We start from the raw sequence: 13,194 nt of genomic DNA on the forward strand, positions 1-13,194 counted from the left end.
TCCCGCACCAGGAGGGGTGTGGGGTACACGCCTGTGGCTGCCCTCGGCTGCTCTTTCAGGCTCCATCTCCATTGGCTGCAAAGAGCTGCCCTTGACTCTAGAAGAGCTCATATACCTTGGCCCTTGGGATGATGATCCGGGAAAGAGGCCTGTACAAACCCTGGAGGCAGGCACAGGGGTCTGGGAGCCGGGAACTGCAGGGTTACCCGGAATGTGTTCTAGAATGAGCACGGCTGTGTAAGGTTCTGAGCTGGTAGTATGCAGAGCCGTAGAGGCTGAGCCAGCAGAGTTCTGGACCCCTCCTCTTCCCTTGAATCTACCCAGAGCGACGTCACTTTGATATGTTTTATAAATCGTGCTCCTGCGTCACATTTCATCTAAGGAACCAGACCTACTGTATCAAATAGTTTGCTAATCCAGCCCCTTGCCTTCTACTGAACACAGAGGTAGCTAAGGCTATGGGGAGCCAGTGACCACAGTCATGTAGCAGGTTAGAGCAAACCCAAGGCTCCTGCCTCCTGCCTAGGCCTTGGCCTCCGTGAGCACTTTTCTGATCTGCCAGACCCAGTGCCTGCAAAGGACAGGCTGTTGCGAGGTGAAGAGTACCCAGTCCCCAGTGGGGCTGGAGCGGGCCGGCTGCTGAAGCCCTCTGCCTGGACCACAGTCTGGACCCTCTACTCAGGCTGCCCAGCTCAGGCATGGACTGAGAGGCCGGACCAGGCCTGAGAAGGAGAGGGAGTCCTGGTATAAATAACTGTGGGGGGCCGGGATGTTTGGGCCTGTCTCCTGGGCTACGGCTGTGTTTACTGCGCAGCGAGGGGGGGGCAGAGCCCACACATTTGCCTCCCTGACTTGTAGCCAAATTTCTCCAGGAAGGGGTGGCCCAGGATTAGCCCCAAACACTCCAGCTCTGCACCTCTTTGAGGTCCTCCCCCTAACTTTGCCAACATGGGCCCTAACGCCCCCTGACATTGTCCCCACCCTTCAGCCCCAAATGCCACACAACACGGTGACTCCATCGGCCCCAAAGTTCCCAGCATTTGCCCCCATAAGTCTCAACTCTGCTCAGATTGTGGGAGGGTGAGGAGCTTGAGTATGGCAGAGGAAGGCCCCAAGCAGAAGAGCTGGGTATGTGCCAGGGATCTGAGCTGGGGCTGCTGGGCAGGGGGGTGCAGAGACAAACCTCTCCCACGGCCCTGGCCAAGACAGAGGGGGGCTGCAGCCCCCGGATTAGGAGAGTGCAAATGCCTCTTCCCAGCCCAGCGCCCATCCCATGCCTGTCATGTGCAGGGTATTAGATGGCCAGACCCCAGCGTGGGCGGGGTGGGCAGGTGCCCTGTTGGTCACGCCGCAGCCAGCTCCCTTCCCCAGGAAAAAACCCTCAGTGCAGGAGGGCAAGGGGGTCCCCTTCTCCGTGGGAGGCAGCAGTCGCAGTCTGCTCAAGCATGGGGGCAAAAGGGTTGATATGAGCTGAGCTCCCACTGTGGGCCAGCCCAGCCTACCTCCCTCTGCCACACACACACACACACACACACACACTCACTCTCTCTCTCTCTGCCCAACTGACTCATGGGTCTTGCTTGAGACACTAAGCTGATGTTCACTGAGAGCAGAGGCTCTAAATCGGGGCTCTACCAAGCGGTCTTAGACAGGTGCCTGGACACCTGAGCTCTAGGCCCATGTCAGCCAACTTCCCAGGTGAATGACCTTGGGCAAGTCACTTCTCCCTTCCGAGCCTCAGTGTAAAATAGCATAACGATATCTTCCTCCAGGGTTGTTGAGAACTCAGTGGGACGCAGTGAGCAAACATTAATTAAGCCCCACAGTGGGCTGGCATGGCTCTAAGGGCTTTGTGGACCATCCAGTGGGAGAGCCGGCATCCTCCCCAGGACAAGGTAGCATTTTGGATCCAGAGGCTCGGACTCAGGGATGTGATGGGACCTTCCCAAGACCACCCAGAGGGGACATGAGCCCAGGTCAGCTCTGAGGAAAGGTTTTTAGTTATTTATTGGTCTTGAGGATGACTGAAACTCTTGAGCTAAGCTGGGCTCCAGTCTGAGCTCTGCCACTGACCTAAGTTTAGTCCATGCCCTGTTCTGGGCCTCAGTTTCCCCATCAGTAGCATGAGGGGAGAGGGTGAGCCCAGTGATTTCCAGTCTATTGAGCTGAGGGAGGGGGTTAGGGGTAGGGCAGGCCCAGCCCCACATGGGCTCAGCCCCTTTCTCCAGGGCACTGCACCACTAGCTGGGCCAACCATCAGTGCTCTCACGAGCCTATTCCAAGGCCACTGTTCTGGGGTCCCCCACAGAGCCTAAGCCCACATCCCCAGACCTCCTTGCCCACAGCCTCGGGGACTGCACCAATCCCCTCCGCTTCCAAGGGCCCCCTCAGCTCAGCCACACACACCTTCCTCCAGGCCAGGCTTTGCATAAGCAGCTCAACTTTCCCTACAGGCAAAGTCCTAGGGCTTCAGGCCAGGTCCAGCCAGGCCTGGGCAGGGTTAGTGGGCCGCTCCAAAGGCGCCGCTCTGGGGACTGCGCCACAAGGGGGAAGGCAGTGGGGAAAGGAAGCCAAGCCAATGGCATCCTCGTGGCTCCCTGCCAGAGTTTCCCCCTTACCAACCTCCTTGTAAGATCCAGAAAGGTGTTTCTAAAATGCTGTCTGTTCAGGGCATTCCTGTCTTCAGTTCCTTCCTGGACTCAGTCTCCTCCAAGAAGTCACTGCTCCTCAGCCTGGCATCCTCGGCTCACATCCCAGCCTCTTCTCTGCACACCTCCTGCCCCTTCCAGGCTCCCATGCTCCTGACTTCTTGGAGGTGTTTGCAACATGCTATGTTCAGCCTCACCTCTGGACTTTGCCCATTCTAGTCCCTCTGTCTTGAATGCTGTTCCATGCTCCTTCCTGCCTGGTTGACTCCTCCTCCTACTCTTGTTGCAGGTCTCAACTTAAACCTCTTCCTCTGGGAAGACTTCCTCATGATGCCCAGTTTGGGGCTGGGTTTAGCCCCTCTGTGCTGGGCTCCTATAGGACTCTGCACCTGTCTAGACAGCAGCCAGCCCCTGGCCCATCTCCCTAGCACCTGAGGGAAGGTCTGATTCACTGCTCTGTCCCCAACATCTGGGATAGTGGCTAGCCCAAGGGGCTGCCAGTGAGGGCTTCCCAAATGAGAGAGCGAGTTCCCAGTGCTAAACTGGGGTGGAGGACAGAAACATGAATTTTAAGGCCCAACTGGTCCTCATATTGGCCGCAGGCCCATGAGGGCTAGTTAGACATAATATGGTAGGCAAGGACATAGCCCCCAGAACTGGACATCAGGGCTTCGAGTCCTGACCCTTCTACCTACACCCAGGCAAGCTTCTAACCTCTCTGTGCCTCAGCATCCTTAGTGGGGAAATGGACATAACAGTAGTCCCCAGCTCATGAAGGTGTTGAGAGGAGAAAGTGTAAGGAGCCACGGTGAGTTCTCAGAGCAGCGGCTGGCCCCCGGTCTACGCTCATTAGACATTTGCTATTAGCATCCCTCTTATTATTGAGAGCTCCAGCAAGAGAGGGAGACTGAGGCAGAGTGGGAGGTGGGGCGGGGACCGCTGGAGGCCACACAGCAGGCAGATGGCCTTCCCAACCCAACCCACATCCCCACATAAGAAGTGTCCCCACCCCTAGCCCCCCACACACGAATGTTCCCCTCCAGCACCCCCCACACTGACTATAGCCCTGAAGACCTGCTCACACCAGAGTCCTTGCACACTCAGCCTTACACACTGCCCTCCTGGGCACTCAGCACCTACTGGCTGTGCGACAAAGGCACACGCTTAACCCTCCCACATCAGCGTCCTCTTCTGGGCGGCAGGGTAATAACAGTACTCCCTCCCGGGGCTCTCAGGAGGATTAAATGAAGTAGTATATGGAAAACATCTGGCACAATCCCAGATAGAGATCAGACTATGGATGTTACTAGCGTATGACAAACTCGGTTAGCACTCGGCCCCGGGCTCCTGAGAAACCGCCCTCTGGTCCGTGTGCTCTTCCGAGGCCTGGACACCATCCCCTTGCTCTGCAGGGTCCCCCCCTCAGGGTGCAAACCAGTACAGAGGGGAGTGCACTGAGGGGCCCAGGAACCCAGAAGAGAGGGAAAAAAGACCCGGGAAACCACAAAAAGCCCTCCGTTCCTCATGGTGATTGTGGTTTGTGAAGCCCTTGAGCAGGAAGTGTTGTTCTATGGGGAAGGAAGCTGGTGCCTCAGAGACACTGAGCCACCTGGCTGGGGTCATCCAGCCTTTAGGAAGCAGAGTGGGGAGCTGAAACCCAGCAGCTGACTCCTGCTCCTGTGCTCCTTTAACTGACGGTGAGCCCTGATTCCGGCTGACCCTGTCCCCACCCACCCCCGGGGGCCATTCTTGGCTAGAGCCCTGGGCTGGTCCTCAGCGGACAGCCGCCCCCCCCACCCCCCACCCCTGCCCCAGGCCCTTCTGGCCCTCCAGCTCAGGAGGGAGGAGGCAGGAAGGCGCCCAGACTCAGGGATTTCACACACCGGTAAAATTTCCAAAAAACACTTGGGGACTGGTTGGCAACTTTTTATTTTGCCAAGTAAGGACATTTGAAAAAAAAAAAAAAATTCCCAGCCCCATCATTTCATAAAAGAAAGGACATAATCTCAGACTAAAAGTCCTTTAAATGGAATAAATTTAGCTTTATGAAAAAGTCACCACGTTGTCCTTATTTCCCTCGATTTTGCCTTAGGCCACTGAGAACCGCATGCGTCTGCTGACATATCTGAGAGCCACTTGGAACTTGGGCTTGGGAGTCACACAGACATGGGTTCGAATCCTGCCTCCACCATGGACAAGCGATGTAATCGGGTGCATGTAATTTCCTCTCTCTGAGCCTCACTTTCCTATCTGCAAAATGGGAACATAATAGTGTTTGCAAAATTCTAGCTCCTGGGAAGAAATCAGGCAAGCCATGGCTCCCAGCCAGGGGCGCCTCCCTCTCCCGTCACTGCCTATGGCTCCCCATTGCCCGGAGGGCAAAGCCTACCTCCATAGCTTGATGATCCAGAACAGGGGAGACAGAGGAAGAGAGTTCCACCTCAAGGCCTTTGTGCCTCCAAGTGGAGGGCACTCAGGATAAAAATCACAAGCGCTCCCAGCTCAGTGCCTGCACAACACAGAACCTGGGGTCCTTTCTCCAGTTTCCCTCTAACTGGCAAAGCTGTGCTCTTCCTTATAACCGGCCTCAATGCCACCTTCATTCCCTGGCTCAGAAAACATTTACAAGTTACCAACCACATGCCAAGCACTGTGCTCAACCCCCACCTCCCAGACCTCACCACCCAATGCAGAAGAACGCACAGGGCTGGGTGAGCCTGGCTCTGGGGAAGGCCCCCCCACCCCCGCCACCCCCGTTGAGCCTGGGGTGGGGGTGGGTGGGGAGTGATTCCAAGAAGAGGGGGTGCTCCAGCTGAGAAGTGAAAGATGGATAGGTGTTCACTAGCTGATGGATGGGCAGGGGAGGGAGTTTCGGGTCAAAGGAGCACAGAGATCGTTAAACAGCACGCTTTTGGGACACTACAAGCTGCTTCTTAGGTGAGTAAAGAATGCTTGAAGGGAGCCTGGGTGGCTCAGTCGGTTAAGCCTCTGCCTTTGGTTCAGGTCATGATCCCAGGGTCCTGGGATGCAGCATCGGGCTCCCTGCTCAGCAGGGGGTCTACTTCTCTCCTCCCCACTTGTGCTTGCTACCTCCCTCTCTCTTTCTCTCTCTCTCTCTCTCTCCCCCTCTCTCTCTAATAAATAAATAAAATCTTTAAAAAAAAGAAAAAAGATGCCTGAGGGAGGGAGTTCCTGACTTGGGCAGTGAGTGGTAGGGGAGTCCCTGTCAGGGGCACTGGGGAAGCAAGAGGCTGAGTTTGAGGTGCCCACGGGATAAGGGGGCAAGGTGTTCCCGGGAAGCTCAGGGATGAAACTGCCAGGGGCAGGCTGTCATCCCAGAGGGGACCCCCAGTGTCACAGGAGTGCCTGAGGCCACGCACACACACACACACACAAGAACTCTGTACAGTGAGGAGGACACACAACAGAGCCACAAGGAACTCCAACATTCACTGGGCAGAAAGAGAGAGAAGAGCCAGAGAGGACGACTGAGGAGAGTCAAGTGAGGACCCGACAGGTTTAGACCAGGGGCAGCATCCTGGGGACCCTGTCCCGGGTTTGAATCTCACCCTTGCTGGTTATGCTGACTTGGGGCCTTCATTCCCCTCTGTATAACAGGGCTGGCGTATTTTTCGCAGCAAGGACAATAAAGAGCAGCAGGGAAAGGTCCAAGACCCTGGGGCGGCCTTCAGCGCACCCCCAGGCTGCGTCTCCCTCCCCCCCTGGGCCCTGGGTCATACTTTCCCCCTCCTCTGTCTCCCCCGCCAGACTGCCTGCAATCTGCAGAAGCCGGAAAATCAGACGAGTGAGTGAACCCAGGGGTGCAATGCTGAGGGAGGCATTGTTCAGTCCCGGGCAACTCCAGCACAACCCCCTTCTACTGAGGGGACCTGTGTGCACTGTGTCTTTGGGCCATCTGGTCCTTTCTCCTGGCCTCAGTTTCCCCATGTGTGCAAAGAAGCCACGGCTCTGCTTGAGCTCCAAGGCCTTTCTGGCTCTGATGTTTGGCAGCAGGACGAAATGAGAAAGGGTGAGGGCAGAAAGGCCTATTTCTACCCCAGGAGAGGAAGTCCCACAGCGGTCTGGGTCCCCATTATGCCCAGGGACTGGTCCCTCCGGAAGAGGGTGGCGGCTGGGCCAAGGAGGGCAGGAGCAGAGACGCCCGGGATTGTGCTGACAAAGCTGTTCCTTCTCCCCTCCTTTGCTCCCTGCCCCCTCCCCTCCCAGGGGACAGCCAAGCCCAGCAAAAAATAAACCCAAAGACGGTGACCTGGGGAGGCCTGAGGCTCCCAGGGAGGAGTGGCAGGGAAGGAGCGGCATAGAGGCAGCCTGTGACCAGCCCCCCCAAAGCCAAAGGGACCTGGCCCCTCTCCCCCCCTCCCCCATCCCCCAGAGCTCGGCTCCCAGGGAGCAGCTTCTGTCTCCTCTGCATCCTCACCCTGTGAAGGAGGGGTGCCCCTTGCTTGGCAGGATAATGAGCAGAGTTAATCTTGTCCTGCACAGCTAGACGTGGGTCCGCAAGTTTTGGGAAGGGTACCGCAGGGAATTTCACTCTACCTCCTGGTTAGTGGGAAGTCCTTCCTGCTGTCTGACCTCCATCTTTCATGCTTCAGTGGGAATCACGCTCCATTTATCTCCAGCAAGCTTTCCCCCTTTCCCAGCTGCCTGGCCTACATGTCCAAGGAGGCTCAGGAGAAAGTCCCCCTCCTCCTCAAGAGATTGAGGAGGGCCGCCAGGCCAGAGACCCCACTCCACTCACTGTTCCCCAGTCTCCAAGAAGGAAGGAGAGGGAGGGAATTGCTGAGCTCCCTGCTCTCTTTGCCTCCCTCCCTCAGGCGCTGCCCACGGATTCCCAGCCCAATTAGTCTGCTGCCTGGGGCTGCCCCTCCCATTCCTTCCTCACCTCCCCCCACCCAGGTGTCAAGCCCCCAGGGCACACAGATCCTGCCCTAGGGACAGAGTTGCCCAGAAAGCCTGGAGTCCTGGGGGCACTTTATGGGGGCCCCAGATGTCTGACTAGCACCCTCTCCCTAGCCCGTCAGAGCCCCCTCTGGGGGCAGGCAGCCTCCCAAGTACCCTTCTAAGTGCTCCCAGTCCTTGGAAGGGCCCAGGGAAAAGGTGCTGGAGACCCTCGCGGCCCCCCACTCCTGCAAAACTTAAGGTCTGTACAGCAGCTCCTCCTGGTCCCCCTGAGTCGCTCTGTGCCCAGCAGCTGTGAAGGGTCCACGTTCCTGTTTAGCCCCATCTTACGGGGGGGGGGGGCAGGGGCGGAGTCAGGCTCGTGGACTGGGGTGGAGTGGGGTGCGTACTTTCCCAGCAAGTACTGAGATCTCTAAATCTCCTTTGGGATTCCCTGTCCCCATTCCCCAGGATGATATGTTCAGGAGAGAGGGGGGTATCGCCCCCCTCTCCCAGAGGTCCCCCGCTGTCCCCCTGAGCACCATCGCTCTGCTTCCATCTCCCTGGGGTCAGGCTGGCTGCAGGTGTGACCATGAGGCCCACACAGTGGAGTCCCAGGCAGGGCGCAGGCCTGGTCTGTCGCCCTGAGCCCCCCAGGCCTGGTACAGAGCCATCTAGGGACCCAGGTCAGAGTCCTGGCGCCACCACTCACTAGCTGTGCAGCCTCGCACAAGTGGGTGGCGTCCCCTCTCCAGCCCCATCTCCCCCCCGACCATGTGAACCGTGAACGGAGGTTCATGCCTTCCGTCATGCCTGTGGGGGTTAGAGGAGGGGCTGCAAGGCTGGAGCTCGCAGAGAGCACCCCCCACCCCCCAGCCCCTTGCAGTCACCCTGGGCTCTGTGCTAGGCCAGCACACCGTCGGACCCTCCCCAGGCAGGAGAACAGTGAAAGGAACTGCGACAGAACAACTGGGTGTCCGGCCAGTGCCTGCCACCACCTGCGCCCGGCATGGCGCCCACACTTTAACCCACCCTGGCCCGACTATCCTGGCTTTTAGATGACAAAATCGAAGCTCAGAGAGGTCAGGTAACTTGTCCAAGGACACATAATTGCTTTGGATGGACCAAGAAGTGAACCTAAATCTGTCGGACTCAGAGCTCATGCTCTTGACCCACTCGGGGCAGCCTCTGGAGAGAGGACAGGGCCCCACTCTTTCCCCGCCCCAGCCCCACAACTCCCACACCTGGGGTGCTAGAGAGGGGCCCCCTGAATTCCCTGCTGGGGGTCAGCCTTGCGCAATAACCCCCATGGCTGTGGTGCTGGGGAGGAAGGGCGATGAGCTGCTCTGAGTCCGGGGAAGCTCCCTGCGTGGCCCCCTTGGGGGGCGGGGGTGGCAGGGGCAGGGCCTTGGCCGCTCTGCAGAGCTTTCCTTTCTCCTGCTCCCCAGGAGATTTCAGCTCCCTTGACTGGCTCAGAGAACCTTAAATTAATCACCCACTCAAAGTGCTGCCATCAGCCCAAGAATAATCACCTCTCGAAACATTCCTGGCTCCAACACTGGGAGAACAGAGTTTTCCGCAGCAGTAGGGACTAAAGTCAGACTTTCAGCAGGACTTCCTCAATGGAAGGAATGAACATACTATGGAGTCGGGGTGGGGTAGCAATGAGAAGTCTAACTTGGGCAGGAGGGCATCAAGGGGCCTAAGGGGCAGGGAGAGGGACAGAAGAAGGGATAGAAAGCTGGCAGGATGGTCTCTCCATTCGCCCCCTCCTCATAAAGACCAAACAAAAGAATGAGAACTGAAAAACAGCAGCACCAAAAATCTGGGTCACACTCCAAGACTTTCCCCAACATAAGGCCAAGTTCTTGGGGCGTTAGCCTTCACCATCAGCTGGGGCGAGCAACAGATCTAAAGTCCTGATCTGGGAGGCAGAGACCTGGGTTCCTGGCACAGTTGTACTACCGATCTGCCGGGTGTGACACTCCTTTCCATGCCTCAGTGGACTCAGCAGCACACTGCGGGCCTGGGCAGAAAGGTCCCGGGGGCGGCCTTCAGGGAAAGGAAAGGCCAGCCGAACTCTAGGAGGCCAGCTAACCTGCTCCCACGTGGCCCTGGGGCTGCCCTCTCAGATGGACGCACAGGTAAACCAAGGCCTGTAAGGGCAGCCCTGCTGGTGTGGACAGGTGGAGGCAAGAAACTCAGGGAAGGGGGTCGGCTCTCTTCTGTGCTAGGGGTCTGGGCTGGGGCGGCAGGCCCGGGAGCATCTCTGTGAAGTCAGTGAAGAGGTAGGGGCAGCTCTGTGTTAGATTTCCTTTCCTTGGACGTGTGCTGCAGATGTGTTTGGGATGCCCATGGCCACACGTGTCAAAGCTGTAGTGAGTGTGTGCAAGAGACAGTCAAGTGTGCAGCGGGGATGTGTGTGTGTGTGTGTGTGTGTGTGCAAAGCCGAGTATAGCACGAGTATGATGCCCTGGCGCGAGGCTGGGCAGTTGCTGTCCAATCTCACAAACTTTTCTCCCTGCCCACTCCCTGCTCCCTGGGTGCTGGGTGCTGAGGGCTGGGTGCTGCGTGCTGGGGCAGAGAAACAAATGGCACAGGAGTGGCCCTCCTGCGGGGCCTGGGGCTAGGGTGCTGGCTGAAGCCAAGATGCTGGAGAAGGAGCTCTGAGTCAGACCTCGCTCTCAGGAGGCTCCGCAGAGACCTCTCCTGAGCCTTGTCTCCCCACCTGTCAAATGAGGAGGATAGCAGCACCTGCCTGGCGGAGGTGGTTTACAGACGGCCCAGTGATCACTGCCGCTCAGCAAGTGATGAGAAATTTCCGTTCCAACTGCTGGAGCCACCACCGCCCCCCACCCCGCCAGGCGAATGCAGGGAGCAGGGGGCACAGCCTGGATAGGGAGTCAGGAGTCTTGGGGTCTGGTTCCGCATCTGCTTCTGATTCACTGTGTGATGTGGGTCCTTAGAGCCTTAGTTTTCTTATAAGCAAAATGGGCTATCAAAATATGGACCCACCTCTTGGGAACGTCTGAGGGCTCTGCGCCCCCTGTGCTGGGCTGATTTCCAACCCAGGCAGTGATCATTCTCAGATGGGCAGGGTGGGAGCTTGGAAGACTCCAGGGTTAGGAGTCTGAGGGCCCCAGGAGCTGCCGCCACCTCCTCCCCTCCCCATTCCCACAGCTTCTGACCCCAGGGACAAGGCTGAGGAGGATGTTTACAGAGTGTAAACCTTCACATAGAGAAAGCACTGGGCAGCTGGGGGCTGGGAGCAGCCAGAGTCTCACAGTGGCGTGGGGAAAATGGGGGGTAATGACCTTGCCCTGTATCAGCCCCCTCCAGCCCTCTAACTTCAAGAGTGAGGCTGGGGGACGGGGCGGGGGGAGCTCTGAAAGGGTGTAGAGAGGAGGTGGGCCTCCTCCCACCCACCCCATACCCCCCACCAACAGCCCACCAAAGGCTCAAAACGTAGGACGGGTAGTGATTGTGGTGTTTCTCCAAATTCAGAGAGCAGAGCCTGTGAAGGGTTGAGGCCTTAATCAAAGACTGGGACACTGAGGAGGGGCTGGCGTTTAGGGACAGGACCAGAGGCCTACAGAGAGGTGAGAGAGATGGGAGAGGGGGCACGCAACCCCTCATTCTGGACTTCAATAAAGAGAAGACGGGAGTCCGCGGTTCCCACTTCCCAGAGACCACAGCTGTACCAGCAGAAGGGCCGGAATCCGAGCTCGTTCTCTGGACAGTCTTCAGTGCCAGAAAACACGCGGGCTGCGTGGGGACCTCACTGGCAGGTGTGAGGCTGGCGTCTCCCTGGGGTGAACGGACCCAGCTCACCCCAGTGTCCTCCTTCCTGAGCCCTTCCTTTCCAGGCTTTTCTGCCAGGCCCCTCCTGCTAGGGCCTGAGTCTCTGGGAAGAGGGGGCTAACTAACTGGGCGCATTGAGACCCCTGCACTCGAGCCGCCTCTGGGCACCCGTTGTGGAGGTGGGAAAGGATCTGGCCAAGAGTGCAGCGGGAGGGCTAGGAGTCCAAGAGCAGGAAGCACTTCCTGGCAAGAACAGCCAAGACCCCAGAGTGAGTGACTGAGAAACGCCACATCTGGAGCACCTCAGGAGCAACAGAAGCCTCCTGTCTGGCCCCCTCCGCCAGCCCCAGGAATAACCCCCATCTTTCACACTCAGGCCCTTGCCGCAAACCAGGCTCTTTCCCACCTATTACCTCATCCGAGAGCAAGGCCCACAAGGTTGGGGTTTCTACCCACTCTGACAGCCGAGACATCTAAAAGCTCAGAGAGGCCCAGTGAGCCATCCAAGATCACACAGCCCCCAAGAGGTGGGGCTCCCAACCCCTCGCTCCATTTGATCTCTAAGACAGAGGACTAGTTCCGTGAGATTCCCTAGCCCTGTGGAACTTTTCACGCTGCATTTCCTCCCCCAGAGCTCCTGAGATACCTCGTCCCTGGGCTCCTGGGCACAAGTGGTCAGAACAAGCACGCCCCTGGCCAGGGCATTCCTGGCATCCGGAAAGGGCAGGATGTGGGGCAAAGGTGCCAGCAGATTTAGCTCCTGGAGAGGAAGGAGAGGCCCTTCCAGAAGAGGCGAAGACAGCGGCTGGCCAGAGGACATGAGGCAGGTCCTTCACCTCTGGTGACCCCCGGGGGGCTGAGAGACCAGGCCTCAGGACGAAAGACCCCCGCCTCAGAGGCCTACTGATTTCCCCAGGACCAGCCTTGCCTTGGAAGGGTCATCTCCTAAGAGGAGCCCACGAAGGCACAGCCCCACGGAGAGGGGCTCAGCCTCCTTGGGCGCCCCAGGCCGATGTGGGCAACTGGACCACCCTTCCTTAGCAGTCCTCTGCTGCTCTCACCTGACTCTGTACAACTCCCTTGTACTGTCATCACTCCCACAATTCTCTCTGCAGTGAAAGACATTCATCCCAGATGCTCCCAATGGGCATTGGGGGTTGGGCTACCCTTAACAGTTGACCCTAACCCTAAGTCTGACCTCGTGTCCTGACAAACTCACTTCTGCCCCTGGCCTAGCCCAGCTGGAGTCTCTGCCTGAGTCAAGGCTGCCACCCCCAGGAGCACACTGGCTGAGAGAGTTCTCCTCTGCCCTCCCTATGGCCAGGGGGCTCCCCTTCACCTCTGAAATTCTGCGCACCCAGTTAGGATGGGGCAGAGGCAGGCAGGAAGACAGACCAAAAGACAGGTAGAAGACCAAGACAGGTGGACAGGCACATGGACAACTGGACAGACGGGCACACAGAGAGATGCCTGTCCCACAGAGGGATGGATACCCTGGGGGAAGGACCGCTGGACAGTGAGGTGGGGGCGGGGGGGGAGAGGAACAGACAGGCTAACTTGCACACAGGTGGAAATTCCAGCAGAAAGACAGCCAGACAAGGCAGAAAAACTGCCTGACAGTCAGGTGGACAGGCAAGGGGGCCACCGAGGAGACCCCATAGACTAAAGGGCCCTCTCTGAAGGCAGCAAGAAGGGATTAATATCGGTACATTTTCCAGGGACCGGAGGTCTTTCTCGGGCACCTCCAGGCGTCCCAGCGCCAGGCCCAGCCCTTCAACTGATATCCGCGGGGCCTCTCATGTTCCCGGCTGGGCCAGGCCATCCCCCAAGACTGAGCTCTAAGCTG

The 13,194-nt window shown here is 58.1% G+C and overlaps 1 protein-coding gene across 4 annotated transcripts in view; it reads right to left on the reverse strand.

Annotated features, from left to right (window-relative positions):
- The window catches only part of KCNQ4 (potassium voltage-gated channel subfamily Q member 4), a gene marked incomplete at both ends in the record, with an annotated part of 50,621 nt that overhangs the window by 36,231 nt on the left and 1,196 nt on the right, over nt 1-13,194 (reverse strand). The window lies entirely within an intron of this gene.

This window comes from Martes martes (assembly GCF_963455335.1).
Source record: "Martes martes genome assembly, chromosome: 4".
Lineage (NCBI taxonomy): Eukaryota > Metazoa > Chordata > Mammalia > Carnivora > Mustelidae > Martes > Martes martes.